The 21,143-nt window shown below is 44.0% G+C and overlaps 1 protein-coding gene across 1 annotated transcript in view; it reads left to right on the top strand.

Annotated features, from left to right (window-relative positions):
* Positions 1–11,125: 11,125 nt before the first annotated feature.
* Positions 11,126–21,143, top strand: part of PEBP4 (phosphatidylethanolamine binding protein 4) — a 292,098-nt gene continuing 282,080 nt past the window's right edge. Inside the window, exon 1 of the mRNA XM_066639716.1 lies at positions 11,126–11,211. The gene's annotated coding sequence lies outside the window, so the exon portion shown is untranslated. The remainder of the gene's footprint in view (positions 11,212–21,143) is intronic.

Here is a 21,143-nt window from a genome sequence, read left to right as displayed (position 1 = left end):
CACAGGTAGTGAATTGTGCATGCCTTGCCCAAATCAGAAGGCTTGTTCAAACAAGCATGTACATCGGTCTATACTCTCTATACGTGATTACTGTACACTCAGTGACTGGTGTCATTGTGTGAAAACAATGTGATGGACAAGCATTGCTTTGAGTGATGTGAGAGGATATGAATGTTTTGCCTGGGGTGATAGATCTGTGATTACCCATTCTGCAACATCGAGTAAGGAATTGTGCATGCTGCTTGTAGTGCCCTTTGCATTGGAGAAAGCAAGATCTTTCCCAAGGCTCCTCACCAGGCACAGATGTTTGTTGACAGGTGCAGGGCCTGAAGCAGCCCTGAATCAAGGTTCTTTACAGTCTGCCAGTCAAAATCTTCCCGGATCACAATGACTGTATGCTACCTCCGAGACCTAGGGCAGTTCGCCTCTGAAAATCAGCTGCACAGGAGCAATTGTGGTGGGGGGGTATGCCTTCATCTCCTACTTGTGGGCTACCCAGAGACAACTGGGGGCCTCTGCAGGAAACAGGATGCTAGACTAGATGGGACCTTGGTCTAATCCAGCCATCTGCTCTTATTTCCACTGCTCATAATAACAGACAGATAAGAAATGAACTATTGGTATGATTTGGATTCACAGATTTTTTTTTTATGCTGTTGTTACACTTGATCGTAAACACTACAGCAGCTCCCCCCCCCCCCCCAAAAAAAAAAACACCCACTCTCAACCTGGAGCAAAAGTATACATTATTAAAGGCTCAGGTTGTCTACGTGCCTCTCACCTTTAGCTTGCAAGAAGTCTGTAGCCTGACATGGGGTCCAGTTTTGCTTGTGGGCTGGAGGTAAAGCCACACCATTCTGATACCTTTTGCTTTGAGCAGGAACAAATTAACATTTTGGCTTTTGTGAGACCACAGTGCACTTTACATAAATTTAAGACAGTTTGTAAAAGGAAATAATTACTTCTTACTGAAGGAGAATAAAATTAATTTCTGCCAGAAGTGAAAGTAAATCCTGTCTCATGTTTACAAGTCACCTTGAACTACCTTCATTCCAATTCTTTATTGTTTTTTTACCTCACCCTGTAAGGGGCTACCTGTATATCCCAGAGACAGCAATACTTTATTCTGCTTTCAGCTTTACTTTACTGTCTCTTGACTGGCCAGGCTTATAGCAGGAGGTGTTGACTGAATTCTCTGCCCTACTTCTATTCAATGTCAGTAAGTGTAAAGTCATGCACATTGGGGCAAAAAATCCAAACTTTAGATATAGGCTGATGGGTTCTGAGCTGTCTGTGACAGATCAGGAGAGAGATCGTGGGGTGGTGGTGGACAGGTGGATGAAAGTGTCGACCCAATGTGCGGCGGCAGTGAAGAAGGCCAATTCTATGCTTGGGATCATTAGGAAGGGTATTGAGAACAAAACGGCTAGTATTATAATGCCGTTGTACAAATCTATGGTAAGGCCACACCTGGAGTATTGTGTCCAGTTCTGTTTGCCGTATCTCAAAAAAGACATAGTGGAAATGGAAAAGGTGCAAAAGAGAGCGACTAAGATGATTACGGAGCTGGGGCACCTTCCTTATGAGGAAATGCTACGGCGTTTGGGCCTCTTCAGCCTAGAAAAGAGATGCCTGAGGGGGGACATGATTGAGACGTACAAAATGATGCAGGGGATGGACAGAGTGGATAGGGAGATGCTCTTTACACTCTCACATAACACCAGAACCAGGGGACATCCACTAAAATTGAGTGTTGGGAGAGTTAGAACAGACAAAAGAAAATATTTCTTTACTCAGCGTGTGGTTGGTCTGTGGAACTCTTTGCCACAGGATGTGGTGATGGCAACTGGCCTGGATGCCTTTCAAAGGGGATTGGACAAGTTTCTGGAGGAAAAATCCATTACGGGTTACAAGCCATGATGTGTATGCGCAACCTCCTGATTTTAGAAATGGGTTATGTCAGCATGCCAGATGCAAGGGAGGGCACCAGGATGCAGGTCTCTTGTTATCTGGTGTGCTCCTTGGGGCATTTGGTGGGCCGCTGTGAGATACAGGAAGCTGGACTAGATGGGCCTATGGCCTGATCCAGCGGGGCTGTTCTTATGTTCTTAACTACAATTCCCAGGAAGCCTTGCAGGTCTCTTGTTATCTGGTGTGCTCTCTGGGGCATTTGGTGGGCCGCTGTGAGATACAGGAAGCTGGACTAGATGGGCCTATGGCCTGATCCAGTGGGGCTGTTCTTATGTTCTTATGTTCTTGAACATGTGAGCTTCCCATATACCATAAGGAGCCTGTCACCTTTGGCTAGTAGCTGGCGAGTGCTATGGGCAAAGCCTTTCCGGTGGAACTCCCTCCATGATGAGGCCTGTTGGGCTCCCTCCTTGCAATGGTGTACCTAGGTCCACAGGTACAAGTGACCCAGGGCGGCACAACTTGGAGGGGACTACTGCCACCCCAGCCATGCAGCTCTGAGGGCCGCCTGCACCTGCTGCCTCCCCAGAAGGTGCTCTGAGGGATGGAGAGACCATGCATGGAGGGCCTTAAATCATCACCTCCGGTTTTCAGCCCAAAAACCTCCAGTTTTTAAGCCCCCCCCGAGGCCTTAGAGGGGGGGCACCTTCAGGTGTGGCCCCGGGTGCCACAGTGGCCAGGACCACCACTGCCTCCTTGCCCACCTTCTGACACCCTAAGCTATTTTTATTTAGGCAGGCTTTATGGGAATTAATTTATTTTTGTTAAACTGCCTCTATACTGTTGTTGCCTTTTATTGTTAATTGTATAGACTGTATGCTGTCTTTTTAAAATTAGAATGGACAAGATTTCCTGGCTGCAATTCAGTCTGCTGGTCTTGGAAAATTCTATAGAGTTTTTGTTTGTTTGTTTGCAAGAAGAGAAGGGGACAGAAAAGGGAGCCATGTTTTCTTCACTCAGACCTGGGGGAAAGAGCCATTACCTACAAGGACGTTTGAAACACTTGACTCTACAGCCTATTTCTGGGTGGCTAGATTATTTCTCCCAGGCCTTGATGCAAGTGGTGGGCTGACACCAAAAGGGACAGCCCGTTGGAGTTGCCACTTCCGGGTGAAACAATGGCCACCCCTCCTCCTACTATCCATATAGCTATGGATGCGGGTGTGTGGAATCTGCATATTCTTCTCTATCCTTTATTTCCTTATTAACGACTATCCTCCCCTCTTCTGTTTTCCTATATCTCTTTCAGACTGTGACCCGTTCGGGACAAGGAATAAACTAATTATTTTATTTTGTAAATAAATTTGAGAACTCTTTGTTTAAAATCATCATCTAAATCTCATAAATAAAAACATTGTTTAAATTTACACTAAATGCCATGTCCTGTCCCCACTGGCTGTGAACCTCTCTAGCAATAACTTCCAAATGCATATACTGTATGCATTTAGAATGAAATGTCTGCTGGGTTAGAAAGCCCCAGGGTTCTGGATGCATTAGACCATGGTCATTTGACCTTGCAAACAAAAATTGCTGTGCTAAGTGCAAAATGTAAACGCTGTTGTAGTGAGACATTTTTTGTTTTGTTTTGTTTTTAAGTGTGACTTCTTGCCAATGTTCTCTCTAGTGTAAAAACATCCTGGCTTCAGGCCTTGGGAAGCAATGAGAATGCCCCTTGTCACTACAGCTTTATTTTATGTGCTGAAGTTTTGGGGATAGTGCAGTGTTTCTCTCTGAACTCCTTTCTTTCCTAATCACAGTGATATGAAGGGACAATCGGGGTGCAAACACTCTCATAAAGTGTTTGGTCCATTGCCAGGGGGCATTCAATTTACCCTGCTCTTAGCAGGTGCAAAAAGAACAAGGCTGGATCCTAATCCCCTCTGGTGCTTTTCCCTCTCCCCACCACACATTGTGCTGTGCATAGCCCTGAAAGATCCCACTCCAAGAACCATTCAGCCATATAGATGACTTACAAAATGGGTGTTGCCAGTGTCCTTTTTCTTGGTTTCCATTAGCCTATGAGGAGACAATAGGTATCGGCTTGACTCACAAGGTTGTTGTGTGGATGAGTAAACTATTGACTGCCTGGAATACTGGAGATGTAAAGTGTTCATTTGATAAACAATCAGTAATAATTGATTTGCACACTGGGGCTCAGAATAAGCCTGAGACTGGATTGCACTGGATATAGGCCATTTGTTCCAAATTATTTGCTCTACGTAAAATTCCCCATAAATTTCAGTGAGCATCTTGCATTATCTCTCTATCATTTTGTTCTCCCTGAATTCCATACAGAAATCATTCTCTGCTCATTCCAGCTTATCTCCTTTGTTTTTTAAAATACAAATCTCTCCCGCCAAATGCTTCTTTACTGAACTAGCTTTATCACCACTATCAGACCAAGCAAAGCTAAGGGTGCAATCCTAACAGCGCCCTTGGCTGGCACAAGTCCCTTGCACTGGCCCGGGTGGGTCACATGCCAAAAAACATGATTGTGCCTCCTCAGGGGTCGGCTGGGCTGGCACAGGGATGCGCGCTGGCCCACAGAGGCCAGCCTCTATGCCAAATTGGGGAGTGAGGGTTGCAACGGGGGAGGGCAGGCAGAGGGCAGTCCAGGGGTGGGTGGGGAGTGGGAGGCTGGACTGGGACCCGGCTGTTATGCCGGATTCCAACCCCATTCCAGGTGCAGCCTGGAGCGATTTGAAGTCGGTCGTTCTCCTTGGACTTGTGCCACGTCCTGAGGTGGCAAGAGTTTCCTCGTTGCTCTGGCTGAGCCACATTCTGGCCCCAATCTTGCGCTGGATACAGCGCAGGCCTCCTGGCCTGCCTGTTCCAGAGCAAGATAGGGTTGCACTGTAAGTTAAAATATTCTAGTTTCAATGCATTACCATCAGAATTACACCCATTGCTTAGCCTGGAGCTATCCTGATGAAGGCCAGGTTAAAGGAAAGGCTAACAGTGCAGTCTTATGTGTATTTACTTAGAAGTAAGTCTCACTGAACTCAGCATATAAGTATGCATTCATGTACTGTGAATGCATTCAGAAGAGATTAATCTTTTCAGACTAGATAATCTTATACTGTACACATTTTCCTGAAGCCCCGTTAAGCACAATGGGACTTATTTCTGAGTACACATGATTAAGATTGCACTGTTATTTAACATACTCTACAGCATTTAATTTTGTTATTGTATATGCCCATCTTTCTCTTCTTTCTCCCTCCGCCCCCTTTTCTTAAAAACACAAAAATTAAAATTTCTCCTAAACCAAGAAGAATGGTAACAGCATCAACTAGTAGTAGTGCAACACACTTTAGTAGGGGCACAGCTCACCAATTGGAGACCAGTGGTGAGCAGACACACAGAGAGTTAGTGCTGCTGCCAACTCTTAGCATGTGACCCTGGGAGAAGTTGTTGAACCAGTTGAGCGTATTCCGGTAACAATTGTAGTTTTGAGTTAGGCAATCCTATAACCGGAATATAAAGCATTCTTTCTTGGGGACATTTTTTTAATGGTTGTTGCAGGTTTCTCAATTGCCCAGAGCCTGTTGGTCAGTGCCACAGCTATCCATCATAATACCCAGAGAGCTCTGGCATTATTTTTGAATAGCCTTGTAACTGTGCAGAGGAAATGGCCTTGGGTTCCACTTTCAGTCCCATGGCACACCCTTTTGAGGAGTAATTTGTTTTGCAGGTAGGTGTTCTGTTTGCAGTAATGATGAAAAGGTTTTGGGAATGCAGTACAAATTGAAAGATGAGGTATAAGTATTTAAATTTTTAAAATTGACATAAACTGGTTGTTAGTAATTGTGACAGGGTGAATAATATTTTAGAAGGTTATAGAATTACAAGGAAATATGTAGAAGCTAACAATGTAATATAATTTTATTTTCAAATTCTTTGAAATAAACAGTGATATCCTGTGCAATCTACTCAAAAGTCCCATCGAGTTTACTAGGACCTGTTCCCTGGTAAGTGAGTATAGTATTTCAGCCTTAGCATTTCCTAAAGTGTAGTGCAAGCCTAAACACATCTAACCTAGAAGTAAGGTCCACTGGAACATATGTAAGTATATATAGATTTCAGGCATACTATGCTACTAAAAGTTTTTTTTTAAAAACTTGATCTGTGAGATTCTCCCAGCTTTCTGTCCCTAATTATAATAACTATGCTCATATTTGGAAGTACAGGTGTCTCCCCCCTGTATCCGCAGGGGTTCCTCTCTGGTCCCCCTAGATATAGGGGAACCCTATGTAAGTAGCAGCCTCCACAACTCTCCTGAGCCCATTACCTTCATCTTTGTTTAGTAGCACTGGAAACATGGGTGTTCCTTGCTTTAACAAAGCAACATTCTTCATTGAAGAACATGATGTGCAGGCAAGCAGCCTGCATGCTACGGGGAAGACTAACTGAACATTAACAGGAAGCAGGGCTGCCTGCATTTTGTGTTCTTCAGCGAAGCAGAAATGTTGCTGTGTTAAGCCATTTCTGCTCAACATTGCATATATGCAACAAGGATCAAATGTGGACACCTGTGGGCTGGGCAGAAATGGGTTAAAGCAAGAAACACTTCCACTGCTAGTAAAAAAAATCCTATGGCACTGTAATGGGTATGGGGGACATGAGCCCCCCCTGGATCAACAGATAACTGAATCCATGGATAACAGCTCCACAGGTATGGGAGGGCATCTGTAAATTCAATATGCTTCAAATAAACTTTTCCAAGTAAGGCTGACATCTACACGCTAACTCAGAATTAAGTTTCATTGTGTCTAATGGGGCTTACTCGCTAGCAAGTGTGTTTAGGATTGCCACCCCAATATTAAGACTTCACTGTTGCAAGGTCAAAGCAAAGTTCAAAAGCAAACTCAGTAAGCAAGAGTGGTGATTGTCTGCAAGCTTTATTTCATTGCCAGCAACGGGCTTCTCAGGGACTCCTGTCCAAAATGAAGAGAGCAATGAGAGCCATGTGGGAACTCTCAGAGCCCTCAGAGAGAGCAATTTTCCAGTGTGAGCCTCTCCCTTATATTTGATTCTGGCTCCTTTGTCTGAGGAGTCTTACATTTCTCATTGGCTGGTGTGTGACATCAGAAATGGAGGCTTTCTCAGGGTTGGCTAGAGATAACTTTACAAGCATTTGATTGGTTGGCTTCAAGTTACAAACTCCAAAAAAGGCAAAATGTACATTTGACACATATAGAAAACATTGTTTCGAACAACCACTAGATGGCACTCTTTACTCATTTATTACTCAGGACTTGTTTTTGGTATGTCCTTTGCAATTATCTTTCTAAATTCCTTTCTGTCTGGTCTCATCAATCACTGTGGGTTTTCTGCTAACCTCTGTTTGAATTAAGCCTTTTGGTTTTTTCTTTATCCCATGTGTAATTCCCTATATGTGACTTGTTATTGTGACGTATAGTGATATAAACATATATTTAATACAAGACAAACTAACCTCTTATTGTAAGAAGGATTTTAAGAAACCTTTCTCAATCATTTTAACTAAATTCAGCTTCTTCTGTCAGCTTAGAGGCTCTTGTTATGTTTTGGCTTAATTGGGGAACTTTCTCAGGAATGTTCTTTCTGTTATCTTCTGTTCCTGTCTAGCTGATTTGCAGGTGTCTGTATCTTAGAAAATGCCATTTTAATTGGCAACAGATAACTTGTTTTTGCCAAGGCCTTCTTATCTAATGTTGCTAGTTTTCTTCATTAAAATGTCTCTAACCTGTGTATAACCTTTAGTTTCCTCGCTTCTTGCAATAATTTATTATTGCAAGTGCATCCTGCTTCCTCCCTATTTGTTATCCTGTATGTTGCATCTAATCTCACTTGTAAATCTGTCTCTACAGAGATAAACAGAGTTCTCATCTTGTGAGGAGTAACTTTTTTTAGAGTCTCCTTGTTAGACTCTCTTAATTAACTTTGCCAGACATCTGCCTCCTCAAGGTTACAGGGATACAGCTCCTATATTCCATATCTGTGAGCCGTCTGCGAGACAGATTATTTCTGCCAAGGTTGCTTCTGAATTACAATTTTCAAACTTGTGGCTTTAAGTAAAACTTAATAGTTTCCCCCTTTCTGTGTATTTCATGCTTTGATTAAACTATTCACTTCTGAAGCCACTATGCCCTGTTAATTACATTTTATAACTATTAAATATTGGAGAATATTTGGTATGCATGCTAACTTAGTAATTTATTTGGCACTTCTGTGATGCTCTGGTGTCCCTCAGTATTCATAACACTGTCCTTCTGAAAATATAATGTTTTAAAAGTCCAAAAATGCTTTTTTCCTTTTCAATTCTCTGCTTAGAAGCAACTTGAAGGTGGAATTTGCCTTCCTTTATCAGTTCTTTATCTGATGCTTTGGTATAATGAATATACAAGGCTGTAAATTTGATTCCAAGAGAAGCTTAAATCATTTGTCATACTAGCAATTAGCCTGAGATGGAAATTCCAGCTTCCTATACTCCCTTTTCCATGAAGCGGTTCACCTTATCTGATGCTTTGACAGTTTGCCCAGAAACATTTCTTTGCTGATTTACAGCCTCTCTCTTTTTGCAGTTTCAGACAAAGACCAGAAAAATGCTCTTTTTTTGTTCTAAACATATGCTGAGCATATGAATATAACATTTTCCCTATTTCTTATATAAACTAATATGTTTGTGAGCATGCTAAACATAAACACCCATAGCGTAGCATAAACATTTGGTTCATTGACATAAGTAAACATTTGAACATTTTCTCTATTAAACTGCTAAACATATAAACTATAATGTGTTTGTGTTAATGAGCATGGCATAATGGCTTATGGCTTTCATGGCCCTGCCTCATCACAAGTTCCAAGGATGAAGATTTCATGGTTGTGCATAGGACTGCAGACATCTAAATGACACTTACTTGGGAATAACCCCATTAATCATAGGGTTGCCAACTAGCCAGAACTAGATAAGAAAAATGCCTGACCTGCTTCAGAGGTTTGATGTGCAAGGATCAGCTGGTGAAACTTTTCACTAAGTTCAGCTAACTATGCTATTTGCTACAGGTGTGGCAATGTTGTGGGGAGGGCAGGGCCAGCCATGGGGCTGCATGACCGAATTGGAAACATTTTGGGGGGCAGCTTCAGGTTCACAGCCCAGGTCTGAAGAATCTTAGAGGTATATTAAATCTATAATGAATTTTATTTACTGTAGATACTCACTTATAGTACGTGAAATTTTTGCCAAGTAATCAAGCTCAAATTATCACTTGGCCTTATCTCCCGGTCAATCAGAGGGCAAAGCCTTTCAACTCTGAACAGTTTCCTTTCTCAAGCGGCAGACAGATAGGCCCCAAGTTTCTCAAGCAGCAGACAGGCACAGCTCCTTAGAAGCAATTGGTTAACCTTTTATTCTCCTTCCTTCTGCTGCAGCCTGGTTTTTTTGAAACACCAGGATGGGACCCTCCTTCCCAGGCTACAGTTCAATGCACCCTTACTTAAGAATAACACCCATGGAAAGCAGTGGGTCTACTTCTGAGTAAAAAGGGCTGCAAATATATGCAGCTGCATCTCTCTGCAGTGAATTAAATTGCACAATCCCAGTTATGTGTTATATGCTGTATGCAGAGCTTCTGGCTTAACACACCAGATACCTTAAAGGTGGATTTGATTCATGGTTCAACCTTTTTCACTTGCATATCCCTTGGCAGCCCATTTCCATAAATTGTACCCTTCATATTAGCAAAATGTTTGTAACTAGTAATACAAGCCCTCATCTCCTCCATATGAAAGCCCAGACTTCATGTATTCATCACAGTGTTTTCTCTTTTTATCTGCTTGAAGAACAGAAGACTCTGCCTTTGCACTGTTTTGCACCAGAAGTGTGCTGAGAAATTCTGGGTGATTGATCACTTTCCATATTATGTTTTAGCTTTTTTACTGTGCTGGTTTTCAATCACTGGTTCATACATGAATTGATGACCAAAAACGAGCTATTGGTGGGGCTTTCACAGCCAACTAGCTACCTCCCTTCCAGGCCATGCATTCTGGAGCATGACCTGCCTTTTTCTGCCATTCTTTTTCAAGTACCCCTAAAGGTCCTGTTGAGTGTCCCTGGGAGTACACGAATACCAGGTTAGGAACCACTGGTATGTTGTTTACAATGCACTTACTCTGATAGTGTTTACAAAAAGGTGGTGAAGACCAGAATTTAAAAAAGAATAAAAATGTATCTTATGATCTTTTACTGTGTTTTTAATAAATTAGAGACTACAGTTCTTAGGTAACACCTAGTGGTAAGTCATTTTTCAGGATCTGGCCTCGGGTAAAATCAGACAAAACTATAGTCAGACAGCCCCCTAAGTTTAACCCCCGACTTATCCAAGAGTCATAGAAAATTCCATGATTGTTGGCTCAAAACCTGCCCTCGACTTATCTGTGGGGTTGACTTATAGGCGAGTATCTGCAGTATATCTATGGTGGAATGGAAAGCAATCAAAACATGCACTTAAAAAGTGCATGTGTGTTAATACACCAAATGGACCTAAGCATATTTTAGTATAAAATTGAATACAAGACTAGATTACCCTAGCTCAGGGCCCTCTTGGGCATGGGGCCCAACTGGGAGCAATTTGTCCAGTTTGTTTACAACTTGCTGGGGGACACACACAGAAGGAGCAAAGTTCATTTCTGGGAGTCCAAACTGTGCCTCTTATGTTAGATTTATGGAAGCAAAATAATGGCATATTTCATGGATAGTAAAATACTCTGCCAAGATACTTTTCAGATTAGCACAGTGCTCGGGAACTGGGAGAGAGCAACTTGTCTGGAGCGCACTCATTGTCTCTGCTGCAGCTTGTGGGCGGGGGGAGGGCATAACTGGTACGTTGAATTCAAAGGGTACAACTTATTTTCCACGGGCATAAGATTAGGTCACTGCTCTCTTTTCAAATTCTGCATCCATCCGTTCCCTTGTTATTACATTGCACCCTTCGCTCTTCAGTTGAAGACCCACCAGTGGGCAGATTCTGCATCAGAATTTCTCCCCAACTGCCAGTCTGGAGATGTGAGAGATAGTTGCAAACTACACCCAGTGACGGCTTTCCTTCCTGCTTGGCTGTCCCGCCCTTGCATCTGCCAGCTGTCCATCTGGAGGCCTTTACATAATGACTGAGTGCTTAATCGCCCTCACAGCTGCTGGGATTAGTTGCTTGCTGGTGGCAGAAAACTTCTGGCCTGGCTTGGATTCCTCAGTCCCAGGTAACAATGACCAGAACCTGAACCGTTTTATATCCCTACCGTGCAAACTGAAACATTCTTCCTCGGAAGAAAGTCCTGCTCACTTAAACAGGATTTGCTTCCTGGTAAGTCTGTTGGGAATGCAGCCTTAGGATCAGTGTTTCCTTTCCTGAACATGTGGCTGCTCCCTAATCCTTTAAGAACTATGCTGCAGAGGGAGAAGCAGAATTTAAGGCTGCAATTCTAAATGCATTTACTTGGGAACAAATTCCTCTGAATTCAGTGGGTTTTACTCCTGAATAAATACACAGAGGGTAAGTAGCAGGATATTATGAAGAGAAAGCTTGGTGGATGATAGTTGCATTTCTGGAACTGGAAGGATAGTCAGGCAACATTAGCAGCCCAGTCCTGGGCTTGTGTTACTTGAACCTGAAGTTAGAGAGAGAACAGTCATTGCCTCCTTCTCTCAGTAGCTATAGATGCAACCTGATTATTTTTTAATTTTATTTTTGCAACTAGCAAAACAGTGATAGGGAACCCATTGAATTTGAATTCCTTGTGCCCCCCCCCCAATCCAAGAAGTTCTGAGACCTTCTGTTCTCTTTTGAAGAGACCTGTGTGGTCTGATTAGCGGTGCAGATGGACCTGCATTTAGAGAGAGAACAGTCATTGCTTCTGCTTCTCAGGTTGGTGCAACCTGAAATTTTTTAAAAATTTTGTTTTTACAACTAGCATGCTAACCTAACAAAGTCTATAGTCTTGTGCACACGTACAAGGGAACAAATCCCTTTGAATTTGGTGTGACTTACTTCCAAGTAAACATACTTGGGGCTTGGTCACAGGACACTTACCACCTATTTAGTCTCCATTTTTGGAAGGGCATAAGAACATAAGAACAACCCCACTGGATCAGGCCAATCTAGTCCAGCTTCCTGTATCTCACAGCAGCCCACGAAATGCCCCAGGGAGCACACCAGATAACAAGAGACCTCATTCTGGTGCCCTCCCTTGCATGTGGCATTCTGACATAACCCATTTCTAAAATCAGGAGGTTGCGCATACACATCATGGCTTGTACCCCATAATGGATTTTTCCTCCAGAAACATGTCCAATCCCCTTTTAAAGGCGTCTAGGCTAGACGCCAGCACCACATCCTGTGGCAAGGAGTTCCACAGACCGACCACACGCTGAGTAAAGAAATATTTTCTTTTGTCTGTCCTAACCCGCCCAACACTCAATTTTAGTGGATGTCCCCTGGTTCTGGTATTATGTGAGAATGTAAAGAGCATCTCCCTATCCACTCTGTCCATCCCCTGCATAATTTTGTATGTCTCAATCATGTCCCCCCTCAGGCGTCTCTTTTCTAGGCTGAAGAGGCCCAAACGCCATAGCCTTTCCTCATAAGGAAGGTGCCCCAGCCCCGTAATCATCTTAGTCACTCTCTTTTGCACCTTTTCCATTTCCACTATTTCCATTTCTCATAGATGACAAGCTGCACCTGCTGAAATTCTCTCTCCTACACAATTGTGAAAGGTCCAGGATCCCTAAAGGTGAAAGTTTGCCCACCCCTGTTTTAGACTGAAGAGCCCTAAATGCTGTAACCATTCTCATAAGGGAGGTGCCCCAATCCTGTACCGGAAAGCCCTACCCTGGTTCTGCACCAGTGATTGAGCTGGTTCAAATCTGAGTAGACCAAGCTGCTTATATAGAGCTCCTCAGATGGTTCCCCAATTTTTTAGTACCGGTACCCACTTTAAATATCTATTGAGACCCATTAGACCAAAAAAAAAAAAAAAATCTTGAAAGAAATATTTCTTTATAATAATTAATACCAGTGCTTTTTTGGTAAAAAAAAAAAAAAAAGGTGCAGGAACTCACAACTTGTTAATCTTTTTATTTATTTATTTAATTTTTAAACCATTTTTTATTGGAGAAATAAAATATTTTTTATGTGCTTCCCCCCTAAAGATGAACTTACTTCTGAGTAGACATGCATAGGATTGGGCTATCAATCTCCACATCCCCTTCCCCCTAGCTACTTTTTCTACACATGGGGAAAAATACTGTACAGGTGCACTTACAGCGTGTAGTATGTAGTGTGGCACTACTTCGAGGAGAGGAAGCAGTGAATGGATTCCGAAAAATGGCTTACATGAGTTCCATGTAGTAAAATTACTCTAAGCAACTGTGGGAGTAAGAACAAAAAAGGAATTCTTACACGAGAGGGGTCCTTAGGTGCACATAGAAACAGCTACGTTCGCAAACAAGCGATTAAATATGGTTTAATTCAGGTATCAGAATACTCTGTGTCATTGGGAAGGTGCTTGGCATGCAATTGTATGTTCTCTGCTGCCCTGAGCAGCTGCTATGCATTGCTGGAGAGGAGCTGCAAACGCTGGCTGGCTGGCGGAGGGCATGCTTGTGGGGGAAGGATGAGGAGGATCTCTGGCAAGGCTGGACAGCATGTTGTACACACGTAGAATTCCTTTTCACCTGCCCTTAGCATGTGAAAACGGGTGCAGATATATATCTCTGCCAGGATTAAGAGCCCAGTCCTATGTATGTCTACTCTGAAGTAAATCTCGTTCTAGTCAATGGAGCTTACTCCCAGGAAAGTGCCTAGGATTGCAGCCTAAGAGCCCAATCCTATGCATGTCTACTCAGAAGTCCACTTTAGTGAATGGGGCTTACTGTGGATAGGATGGCAGCCTCAGGGCCCAATCCTGTGCCTGTCTACTCAGAAGTCAGTCCCATTAGAGTCAATGGGGCTCCCTCCCAGGAAAGTGTGGAGAGGACTGCAGCTTCAGAGCCAAAGCCTATGGCTGTCTCCACAGAAGTCAGTCCCCTTAGAGGCAGTGGGGCTTCCTCCCAGGAAGGTGTGGAGAGGACTGCAGCCTCAGAGCCCCTCCTCTGCCTGTCTCCTCAGGCTGCAAGACTATGACACTTTCCTGGGAGTAAGCCCCATTAAACACAATGGAACTTACTTCTGAGTAGACATGCATAGGCTTGGGCTCTCAGGCTGCAAGGCTATGCACCCTTTCCCAGGAGCAAGCCCCATTGAGCACAATGAGACTTACTTCTGAGTAGACACGCCTAGGCTCCTGCTGCAGATTGGCACGGGGGCTGCACCAGCCAGCTTCCTTCCCCTCCTCCTCCGCCAAGCCAGTACCTGGGCATTCGGTGGGTGCTGCAGCCTGTCTCCCTGGCTGGCTGGCTGGCTGTCCGTCCTCCTCCTCGGCGTCGGCACATGTCCCCCGTGCCCTCCACTGGCTTGGAAGCTGTGCGGGGAAGCAGAGCGCAGAGGAGGGGAGGCAGGCTGGGCTCAGGCGAGAGCTTGGGGATGGGGGCAGAAGGAGGTCGTTGTGCAGTCAGGCAGGGGCCAGGGGCCCGCCCACCCTGTACCCCCCAGCACCCACCCAGGGAATGCCTCTGTTTTGCTCCCCCCCCCGAATGCCTCCAAAGGGGAGGGGCCCCTGCAAAAAGGTGCCAGATTTCTGTCCCCCCGCGTTCCATTAGAAAAAAAGCCCTGATTAATACATTTTTAATTAATAATAATCAGGGTCCTGTGCTCCTAAGGCTGCTAGACCCTACATATAGTATGTGGGTGTGTGTAGACATTTACTATATCCTAGAAGTGACATTCATGGACTGTTCCCCCAAACCTTTTTATAGTCATTCCAAGGGTACCCTGAAGGCTGAATTGGAGAGCAAGATGTGTAATTAGGAACATCCAGGTCAGAGAAAAGGCTGAAAATTTTCAGTTCACACATGGTCTGTGGCAGGGGTGTCAAACATAAAGCCTGGGGGCCTGATGCAGCCCCAAGAAGCTCTTTATTTGACCCTCCGGGTCTCCCTCCACACCATCATCAACTGTTCTTGGCTGCTTAGCTCAGGGTGACCAGACATCCTCTTTTTCCAGGACATGTCCTCTTTTTTAGCCTGGAAAAGAACTTAAATGACCTCCTTGTCCCTGTAAGAAGGCAACACAGAGCCTTCTTGTATAAATTATATGTAATAAATTATAGGTAATATACCGTATTTTTCGCTCTATAAGACGCACCTGACCATAAGACGCACCTAGTTTTTAGAGGAGAAAAACAAGGAAAAAATATTCTGAACCAAATAGTGTAATAAAATATTTAATAAACTATAACAGAATAACATTTGAACCATGTAAAGTGAACAGCAGTCAACAGTGGCATTAAGAACCATTATCACTGTCATTAACAAATGGAGAGACTTAAAGGTTTGAGTACTCTAGTTTTCTGGAAATCCCAAGAACTCATCATCACTAGAGTCAGAATTTATGAAGCTCACAAAAGCAGGTGCACACAAATAGGGGATCACATTATCTTTCTGCTACAATGATGTTCTGCCAAATCCCAATCCACTGGGCCTCATGCCCGCTTAAGGCTGATCAGTCCCCCTTGTGCAACTCACCAGTGCAGCAAGCAAAAATGAGTCCAGTTCCAGTTCACAGATGCCAAGTAAATCAGTCCCATCATTCAGAGTTACCAAATCAGAGTCCAGAGCCAATAAGCCAAATTACAGTCCAAGGTCAGGTTCCAGGTAGGTCAGTTAAATCCATCAGGGTATACAAGTCCAGCCACAGTCAGATTCCAAATTCAATAAACCCAGTCAGTCAGTCAGTCAGTCAGTCAGTCTCCCTCCGTCCCCCCCTCCCTCCGTCCCCCCCCCCCCTTCAAAACCCACAAACCCTTTCTGCCTCTGGTACTCCTTATATCCCTGAGGGCCCTATTGCCTTCCAGTGGCTGCAGCTGTGCCCAGGATGCCCAGGCCTTACCCTTAAAGGGGCCACTGCTGACACCACATCTACCTCCTCACCAGATCTTCCTGGATTCCAATACAAGGGGGGGGGAGCAGATCTCTATACAGACCAGTGCAAAAACAGGGGAAAGGTGTGGGGGAGGTAAGATCTTTGTATAGGCATCACAGCAAGACCAATGCAAAACCCCTTACACACAGAACCAACAGATGGAAGTGGGGGGGGGGGTGCAGATCTCCATATATAGCAGTGCAAAAGCAGGGGAAAAGTGTGGGGGAGGTAAGATCTCTGTATAAGCATCACAGCAAGACCATTGCAAAACCCCTTGCACACAGAACCAACAGATGGAAGTGGGGGGGGGGCGCAGATCTCCATACATAGCAGTGCAAAAGCAGGGGAAAAGTGTGGGGCAGGTAAGATCTCTGTATAGGCATCACAGCAAGACCATTGCAAAACCCCTTGCACAGAGAACCAACAAATGGAAGTGGGGGGGGGGCGCAGATCTCCATACATAGCAGTGCAAAAGCAGGGGAAAAGTGTGGGGCAGGTAAGATCTCTGTATAGGCATCACAGCAAGGCCATTGCAAAACCCCTTGCACACAGAACCAACAGATGGAAGTGGGGGGGGGCGCAGATCTCCATACATACCAGTGCAAAAGCAGGGGAAAAGTGTGGGGCAGGTAAGATCTCTGTATAGGCGTCACAGCAAGACCATTGCAAAACCCCTTGCACAGAGAACCAACAAATGGAAGTGGGGGGGGGGGGCGCAGATCTCCATACATAGCAGTGCAAAAGCAGGGGAAAAGTGTGGGGCAGGTAAGATCTCTGTATAGGCATCACAGCAAGACCATTGCAAAACCCCTTGCACAGAGAACCAACAAATGGAAGTGGGGGGGGGCGCAGATCTCCATACATAGCAGTGCAAAAGCAGGGGAAAAGTGTGGGGCAGGTAAGATCTCTGTATAGGCATCACAGCAAGGCCATTGCAAAACCCCTTGCACACAGAACCAACAGATGGAAGTGGGGGGGGCGCAGATCTCCATACATACCAGTGCAAAAGCAGGGGAAAAGTGTGGGGCAGGTAAGATCTCTGTATAGGCGTCACAGCAAGGCCATTGCAAAACCCCTTGCACACAGAACCAACAGATGGAAGTGGGGGGGGGCGCAGATCTCCATACATACCAGTGCAAAAGCAGGGGAAAGGTAAGTAAGCCCCAGTAGAGCCAATGGGGCTCACTCCCAGGGATGAGTGGACAGGAGAAAAGCCTGCCAGCGCCTCCTCTCCCAGGGAGGAGCCCGTCTCAGTCCCTGGGCTCCCTGGACTCACTCCCTAGGCTCGCTCCCTGGGCTCACAAGCCTGCCAGGGGCTCACTCCTAGGGATGCGTGGACAGGAGAGAAGCCCGCGATTGACTCATTTCGCCTGCTCTAGGGGCTTGCTCAGCAAGACTGCCACCCCACCCCCGCTTTCCTGGGAGTGAGCCCCAGTGACTCTGAGACTTACTTCTGAGTAGACACGTGGGCTTTCTCAGCGAGCCTGCCACCCCACCCACGCTTTCCTGGGAAGCGGAGCCGAGCAGAGCGGGCAGGGGGCGGGGCCAGGGGCGGAGTTTTTTTTTTTTTTTTTGCAGTATTCGCTCCATAAGACGCACACACTTTTCCCCCCACTTTTTTTGGGGGAAAAAGTGCGTCTTATAGAGCGAAAAATACGGTAGTTTTAAATTTAGTAACATAGTGTTTTTAGCTTTTATTTTGTCATGTCCCACATTTTTCTTTGATGTGCTACTTTTTGGGGTGTTTTCTCCTCTTTTGCCCTGATGACATCTGGTCACCCTGGCTGAGCTGTGCTGAGATGTCATTGCTGAATGGACAGCCAGCATGATAATTAATCTCTCCCATATCTTGAAAATATTTGCATATTCTCCTTTGTCATTTGCAACAAATGAGTTCATGAGAGACAAAAAAGTGTGTATTACTGGTCATGACCTGCTTAATGACATCACTTCTTGCTTTATGACATCATTTCTGGCCCTTGGCAGGCATCATGGATGCTATTCAGCCTGCTGTATGGAACAAGATTGACACCCCTGGTCTATGACATGCCAATTACTAGAGCAGTGTTTCTCAGACTGTGGGTCAGGACCCACTAGGTGGGTCGTGAACCAATTTCAGGTGGGTCCCCATCATTTCAATATTTTATTTTTAATTTATTAGACTTGATGCTACCATGATATATGGCTGCATTTCGGAAAATGTTACAGACCTGTACTTTTTACAAGCTACTATGTATATTCTTTTAACAATGATAGTAAATTGGACTTATTCCTGGGTAAGTGTGGGTAAGATTGCAGCCTAGGATAAAAATTTTCCTCCTTGATGATGTCACTTCCAGTCATGACATCACTTCCAATGGGTCCTGACAGATTCTCATTCTAAAAAGTGGGTCCCGGTGCTTAATGTGTGAGAACCACTGTACTGGAGGAAATTGGAAAATGTGACATTTTAGTAGTTGGGGGTATGAAGATACCTCCTACCAGCTAAACAAGTTTTTTTTTTAAGTTTCAAAAACTTTTCATGTCCCACCAAAAATTGGTTCGTGACCCACTGGTGGGTCCTGACCCACAGTTTGAGAAACTCTATTCTAAAAGTTTTTCCATATATAAGGCAAGGTCTTTGCTGTTGGAGCTGAGAATATGAGTTCTCCCTCTGGTCTGAGGCCTCTGTAACTGCCTTTCCCGCCTTTTTTAACTGACCATTTGTAATTACAAGTATTTTTCACAAGAACTCTGAGGTAAAAATTTTACCTGAGGCAAAAACCGTACCAAGATATTTTCCCATCCCTGACAAAGGATGGAGGGAACGGTTAGTTGGCCAACCCTACACTCTGTTAGACTGGTTTAAACCATGTAGAAGACAATTCATCTGAACAAATAACCTTGGCTAAGCACCATAGCCATACTTGAATGGAAAGGACAAAGCCTTTCCTAGAAAAAAATGGCTGCTGCTTTGCCAGAGTGCTGCCATCTTAACTGGTTTATTTTGTCTGGATTTTTTCTAGCACAGCAATTTTCGACCAGTGTGCCATGCGGCACATTGGTGTGCCACAAATGGCCCTCAGGTGTGCTGTGGCCATTTGGGGAAGGGTGATTTATGAGTGGGGCCATTGGGGAGATGTTATTCCCCCTTACCAGCAGCATGGTGTGCCTTGCCAGTTGTCAAAAAACTGATGGTGTGTCTTGACAATTTTAGTGCCTTGCCAGTGTGCCACAAGATAAAAAAGTTTGAAAATCATTGTCCTAGCAAGTGTGAACTCTTCCATGTTTTTTGTTGTTGCCTAAGGGACAATGTTCCATGTTGTACTTAATTGTACTCCTACAGGCTTCATTACCTTGCAAAAACAAGTTAAGAACCCTTTTTTTCCCCTCATAGGTCAAGGCAGATAACACACAAAATATACTGAGCGGACTCAATCCCCTCACACAGGCAAATATTGCTTTTTTTAGCCCCTTCATGCAATGTTCAACCTGGTGGTACTGTGTTTAAGCACAGCAAAACATGGGGATTCAGAATTAAATGAGGGTTTTTCCAGGCCAGTTCTAGAACTGGGTGAGGATTAGGGGGGAAATGAGTTTTATTTTAATGTAACTCATGTCCATGATTCCACTTTTTAAAACTCTTAATTAACAAGAAAAGCTACCACCCTCATGTTTTCTACTCAGAATTAGCACTATGAATTTAAATGGGGAGGAGGATATTTAGGTAAACAGTGGGAATTGTTCTATCTTTTACTTATATAACTAAGGGCATAATCCTAACCAGGTCTACTCAGCAGTCAGTCCTATTTTGTTCAATGGGACTTACTCTCAGGAAAGTGTGGTTAGGATTGCAGCTTAAAACTGGTTTCACTAGAGCAGTGTTCCCAACCTGGGGTATGTGTACCCCCAGGACCTTTAAGAGTACTCAAAAAAGTATTGAATAATGGTAGAAGAAGGCAGGTTTGTATTAGGATGCCATATGGGACTGGCAAGGAAGCCCCATCAGTTAGCTGGTGGCAGCTAGCTGGCTGCAAAAGCCCCACCAACAGCTAGCTTTGGGTCATCAATTTGTGCATTATCAGACATGGATCAGAAGCTGAAAAATTTGAAATAACAGCAACTGTATTAATTACAAAATTTTTCTGATACTAGAGGTACGATTAATGGAAATGGACTGCCAAAGTGTATGAAAATGAAAAAAACATTGGGAACCACTACATTAGATTGCAATGCAATCTTAGGCATGTTTACTCAAGAGTAAGACCCATTGTGGTCAGTGGGGCTTACTCATAGCAAAGTGTGTATAGGATTGCAGTCTAGAACAGTATTTCTGAAACTATGCCACCAGCTAACTAGGTGGGTCGCGAGCCAGTTTCAGGTGGGTTGCCATTCATTTAAATATTTTATTTTTAATATATTAGACTTGATGTTCCCATGGTGTGTGACTGCATTTGGGGAAATGTTACAGACCTGTACTTTTAACAAGCTGCTATGTATATTCTTTTAACAATGATAGTAAATTGGACTTACTCCTGGGTAAGTGTGGGTAGGATTGCAGCCTAGGATTGTTAAAAATTTTCCTGCTTGATGATGTCACTACTGGTCATGACAGGTGGGTCCTGACAAATTCTCATTCTAAAAAGTGGGTCCTGGTGCTAAGTGTGTGAGAACCACTGGTCTAGAAGTTCCTTCTATTCTGTTTTCTGTTCTTGTGAATAACTATGCTCTCTCTCTCTCTCTCTCTCTCTCTCTCTCTCTCTCTCTGTGTAAATTATTCATCTATTTAGAAACATGATTCTTGTTGTGTAGCCCTAAGGACCTTTGAAAGCAGTTTACAGAAGATTCTTATGATAAAACCACATTAGTTTCAAAAGCAGATATAATGTACAGGAAGACCTCACCTAAACTTGTTGATAGGTTCTTGGAAACTGCAACTTTAAGCGGAACGGTTTATAATGAAACCAATTTTACCTTGGGCTCAATATGTAAACAAGAGTTAAGTTCCTGCTGCGTATTTTCTGGTTGCAGAGACATAACCCAACTTCTAAATAAAGACCCAAAACACTTATTATATTAAACATTGAAATAAATGTGAGCTTTTCAGGCTGGAGAAAACCTATGTGGACATGGGGA

Source organism: Tiliqua scincoides, chromosome 11 (assembly GCF_035046505.1).
Source record: "Tiliqua scincoides isolate rTilSci1 chromosome 11, rTilSci1.hap2, whole genome shotgun sequence".
Classification (NCBI taxonomy): Eukaryota; Metazoa; Chordata; class Lepidosauria; order Squamata; family Scincidae; genus Tiliqua; species Tiliqua scincoides.
Note: the sequence above shows the minus strand (reverse complement) of the source record. Positions and strands in the feature narration are given on the sequence as shown.